Here is a 5,605-nt window from a genome sequence, read left to right as displayed (position 1 = left end):
TGTTTTTCTTCCCCTTGTTCTTCCCCTTCATCACTTGGTTTAATAACAAACAAGCTTTGCCTTCAATGTAAGATTTGGCATGTCAATTAGGGAGCACAAGTATAGTACTAAACTTAATTTTCTGATGAAAGTGGCAAAATACAGGCCAGCAGTTGTGAAATATCCTTATCTTAACTCAATGGGATATTACGGTGCACATACAGATTGGAAGTCTTGTCTCCATTTGTGCAGTTCTCTAAAATCAAGCAACATTATCATACAAGTAGCACAACATATGAATGCACACTGTAGAATCATGTGAAAGAAGGCTAGTACTGACCTCTCATGATGCGAAATTCAAACAACTCACAAGAAGAAGATCTAAACCAAATTCACCTTAACGGATAGGAAGTAAGATCTCCTCTTGTGCAGTTCCACTAAGATCAAGCAATCAAGCAACATTGTCGGTGTGACATTTTGCTTGAACTGCACAAAACACTATTAAAACAAAAGTGTTTTGTGTAGTGCAACAAAAGGTCACAATGGCAACGAGGTGAAGCAGATAACCCTGTTTACACAGAGGTGCAAAGGAAACAATTAGTGGTCAATAACGGTGGATGACACAGAAGCCAACAAAAAGAAGCATCTACCTTATCTAAATGGGAAAGAAAGTAAGACAGTAGCATTTCTCAAATGGTGGCATTGATTAATATTAACATAGAGATTATATTAACAATAAAATTCGTTAAACTTGTAATTTTATTTTTAACTGTGGCATTGCATCAATTTTCCAGCGGCATTATTAGAGGGTGTTTGTTACAGGGACATTTTGGTGTAGGGACTAAAAAAACTCCGTGTCAGTCCGATGTAAACCAAAGAGGAGGGACTTTTTGGGACTAAAAGTGGGCATTTGGGACTAAAGAAAGAAGACCCCGAGGGAGTCTTTTTGGGACTTTTTCCAACAGTTGCCCTTGCCATGCATCACACCTTGTCTCTATTAGTTCATTACTAGGGGTAACATGGTCTTTTAGCATGTCATTTAATAACCTCTAGTCCATGTTTAGTCCCTGGAACCCAGCAGGTAGGGACTAGGGAGTTTTTAACCAAACAGGGCCTTAGATTAACAACAGCTAATGAGTTGCACGGGACAGTGGACGCACCAGCACCATGTGCATCTACCGATGTACTGTGGTCATGCATAGTCTGTTGCAACAAAGAACAAGCAACCAAGGAGCATATTTGTGTTGGTCCCAGTTTTGTTATCTTTAGACGCCTTTCCCTATGTGAGCGCAACAAATCTAATCCTGCTCAAACTCTACAGCCTTGTCCCTTCCTTTCCTTTTTGAACTAGTACTTTCGCCCCTTCCTTTCCTATTTGAACCACATCCTAGATTTATGCGATACAACTTTCCCCACTACTTTCCCCCATTCCTTTCCTCTTTGAGCCATGTCCTAGATTAATGCTATACAACTTTCCCCCTTCATTTCCTCTTTGAACCACGTCCTAGATTCATGCTATATACAACTTTTCCCACTACTTTCCCCCACTCCTTTCCTCTTTGAACCACGTCCTAGATTCATGGTATACATGCAGCTAGAGCAATGCATGTGGAGTAAGTAAATTATACCTTAAGGTTCTTGGGGCGTGGTTCGCTGGGTGACGGGACGGCGGCGAAGAAGAAGGGGTCGGAGGCCCTCCCGCGCCGCCGCTGGGTGGAAAGTGAACAGCTGCGCCGGTAGTCCCTTGCCGACGGCGACAGAGTTAAGCCTCCTTCCCTTCCCGGCGGACAGATCCTGCCGGCTCTTTGAGCAGCAGTGAGGGGAGAGAGAGGCCAACGAAGTCTTGTTTAGATCTGGAGAGGGCGAGAGAGTGTGAAGAGAGCAACTACAAGCACTGAGTCTCCAGCGGGAGAGGGTGAGAGAGTGAGCGAACAGGCAAACCATCTACACAACCCTCCCGTTATGTTCAACGAGAGGGAAATAACCTTTTATACATTCCTGCATTCGTGTGACAAGCATGCCGTGTTTTTTTGTGTGTGTGGGTGTCATTGGGATTTCAATCATAATCGTGTCATGTGGCTTTGGTGGTAAGACTATCCACAGTGGTGCAGAAATAATGCAGCCTTAGTCACCTTACCTCTCTCCACGTAGTATGTTGGGTCCCACCATTCAGAGGGTGAAAGAAACAAATTAATAAGAAAAATTAAAAGCGCCAGCAGTGTATCTTACCTCACACATCTCGCTACTGCTCGGGAACACTGTCCAATTGATCCCTCTGTTCACTCACGTACTATTTTAAGTGAATCCTTATTATAACATGCACACAAATTTTGGCCACTTGTATTCGACTTAAGTCAGTGTGCACCGTATCTTGTATACTTACTACTCCCTCCGTCTAGGTGTAATAAGTCACGTTAGAAGGTGCAACGGGACCAAGGTGCGTGCGTGTGCGTGTGTGTGTGTGTGTGTGTGTGTGTGTGTTTAACACCATGTGTGTGTTAGAGAGAGCGACAGATTGACCTACTCCTACAGAGAGATGTTGTGTAGTGTATGATTTTAGCCGCGAGAGTTGCCACGCCGGTAGGGACATGCGGACAGTTGCCACGCCCGCTCCTGACCAGCCTGGCCCACCCAAAGCCCCTCCATCACCCGCGTGCGCTTCTCGCCCGAAACGGTCAGCGCCACTTCAAAGAATCGGTGCCGCATTCATGCCCGGGCAGACCGGACGAGACCTCTCATTGGCGCAAGAGTGACGGTTTCTTCGTCCGTCCAACTTACTGCTGGGTCTATGTGATTTGACGGCTCATTGGTCTTTATTACTGAGGTGGTAGGACTGCTGGATGTCCCATGCTTTCGGCGAAAGGAGGTATACTACTACTACTAGATTACAATTTTCTCCATTCTTACAATGGAGGCGTGTAAGAGCAGTGAAAACACGCAGGCTCAGTGATTACATGGCCCACCTCACACTACTATCACCGTGCGACACCTAACTCTTTACATAGTACTCCCTCTGTTCCTAAATATTACTAGATGAGTCCCCGCGCGTTGGCGCGAAACAGCGGTATATCTCTCTGCGCAAAATTATCGATTTCATAGAAAAAAAACTCTATAACCGCATGACAAATGTGGTAGCCAAACTAAATAAACTCCCATCATCATTTAGATCATCCCACGTAAGGAAAAAAGATCAGCCAACTCCTACTGCATAATGGGATTATATTTTTCTTTTTGACATGTTAACGGGACTTAAAAGCTCACTTACATGCATGCTACCGGTGCATGCTTGCATGCAGACATTATGATGTGATTTAAAACCCACTCACATGCATGTGGCACGGTATTTCTGCATGCTTGCATGTGGCTTAGTGCGGAGCCTCTCAACGTCAAGATTAGATGGCTATTATGGACTGATTTACTTCATCTAATGGCTACATCAATTTTGATAATGTGGCTCAAGGAGAGGATAGAGAATTCCTAGTAGTGGGGGCTAGCTATTACTAGTAGATATAAGTCTTTGTAGAGATTCCACTACATACGGAACAAAATGAATGAATCTACACTTAAAATGCATCTATATAGATCCGCATGTGGTTCATGGTGAAATCTCTACAAAGACTTATATCTAGGAACGGATGAATTACTAGTATAGTACGTACTGTAATTTATCAGCGAGATAAATTTGTACAATGCTATGAAGCTTCCAGCTTCTGTTACATGTATCTTGCGTCCAAGGTTGCCCGTTGCAACATTTCATCAAATACAAAGGAGACTAACATGCATGCTATTGCATCTCAATGATTGATAGATCATAGCAAATATGTACTCCCTCCGTTCCAAAATAAGTTTCTCAACTTTGTGCAAACTTTAGTACAAAGTTGTACTACTACTAAAGTTGACACTTATTTTGGAACAGAGGCAGCTAAAGAAAAAAACGATCCATGCAGTCCCTAGCCCTTGAACCGTGAACCCTGACCAGGCTTCAATTTGCTGGCAACGTTTGAGCTTCCTAATAAATGAAGTTTGCAACCTTTTGACCATCGGATCATTTTGTGCAGTTTCACCAAAATCGAGATGAGCATCCCTGTGGCAAAGAAATTGAACAAGCGTGATTAGAATTAGATTACTGAGACTATTTGATGAGACATAAACTCATCACAAATACAGTACGTAGAAGCTAGTAGACGTATGTGCGGGGCAAAGAAGTAGAGAAATATCCACAGGGAGTGATGTGGGCAGCTGGAGCAGTGCTGCAAGCCGGCTGTAAAGGGAGTTGTACCTGAGGGACGTAGCTTAACCTTGAGGAGGGCGGCGAGAGGCGGCAACTGCCCACGTCATGGCAGTGAGCAAGGGATGAAGGCAACCTCACCGGCTTTGTGAGAGAGAACGGCGGGGACCCCCGATCGGGACGTGCCGACAGTGAGTTTTCGCCGTCGGTGACGACCACCGCATCTACACTAAGCATCCACCCCTTCCCCAAGCAGACGTGATCCGTCGGGATGTTAGAGATGTGGCCACAGTCGTTTTGTGCGAGAGAGTGTGAAGAAAGCAACCCCAGCAAGCAACTGTGTAGGCTGGCCCGTCCTGACTATGTATATAGTGGAGCGGTTTCCTTTTCTCTCCATATGAACCTATCATATTGCGTACGTGCCACAGAAAAAAAAACTTTATTTATAAATGACGTGTCACATACTACTCGTTCTCCTATAACCTTGCGCTTGGCATCTCCAAAATATTAACCATGCGATTGGCTCTTCGCCTCTTCGGGAAGTCGAGCAATAATGGTAGTGCAGTATATATCGTTCTGGCTATATGAGACCGAATGAATTGCTGCACGTCCACCACATGGGCGAGGGTCGAGGGGCGAGGGAGAGTGCTACATACGGAGCAAAATGAGTGAATCTACACTCTAAAATACGTATATATACATCAGTGTTTGGAGTATGTACTAGTAGTTCAAATTGAAGTCTACTAAAGGACATATATATTCCAAACAATATGATATAATCTCTATAACCAAGGTAGTAAGGACGAGGAGTAAACGAAGGGAGTAGTAATTTTTTCTCCTCGTCCTGCGAGCCACCGCGCGCATGGGTGAGCGAGCAGGCGTAAGGCGTAGTAAGCAAGCTTCACCTCATCCTGTGAGCCACCGCGCCCCTGGGCGGGGGAGACGGTTTACTAAGCAAGCTTCTCCTCAATCCGTGAGTTGACGGGACACATCAAAAGTACTCCAATGTATAGAGCCTTGCCTCTAAGGTAGGCCCCACATGGTTTGCCTCTTTTTTTAACAAAACACGTCAAGTCACAATTTGTTTGTTCACCCGTGGTAGACGATCCTCCCTCCACCAAGTGGACAACCAGTACACGTGCCAAATTACCACGTGGACGATCCTACCTCCCGCGCGGGTGTGGTTGGGAAAGAGACGGAGTATGTGCGCCTTGCATGCACCTCTTCTCTTCGTGCACGTCCCCCACCTACGTGGGTGTGTGTGAGAGATACAAACCGCGTTCGTGAGTGTTTTTGTTTTGGGGTGGGGGTGGGGTGGGGGTTGATTTCGTGAATTATTTGTGGGAATATGTGTCGATGACATCTCAAACAAAATTTTGCATGCAATGTGTGTGAAAT

The sequence above is a fragment of the Triticum dicoccoides genome, chromosome 2A (assembly GCF_002162155.2).
Source record: "Triticum dicoccoides isolate Atlit2015 ecotype Zavitan chromosome 2A, WEW_v2.0, whole genome shotgun sequence".
Lineage (NCBI taxonomy): Eukaryota > Viridiplantae > Streptophyta > Magnoliopsida > Poales > Poaceae > Triticum > Triticum dicoccoides.
The sequence above is the reverse complement of the archived record's forward strand: the minus strand, read 5'-3'. Positions refer to the sequence as shown.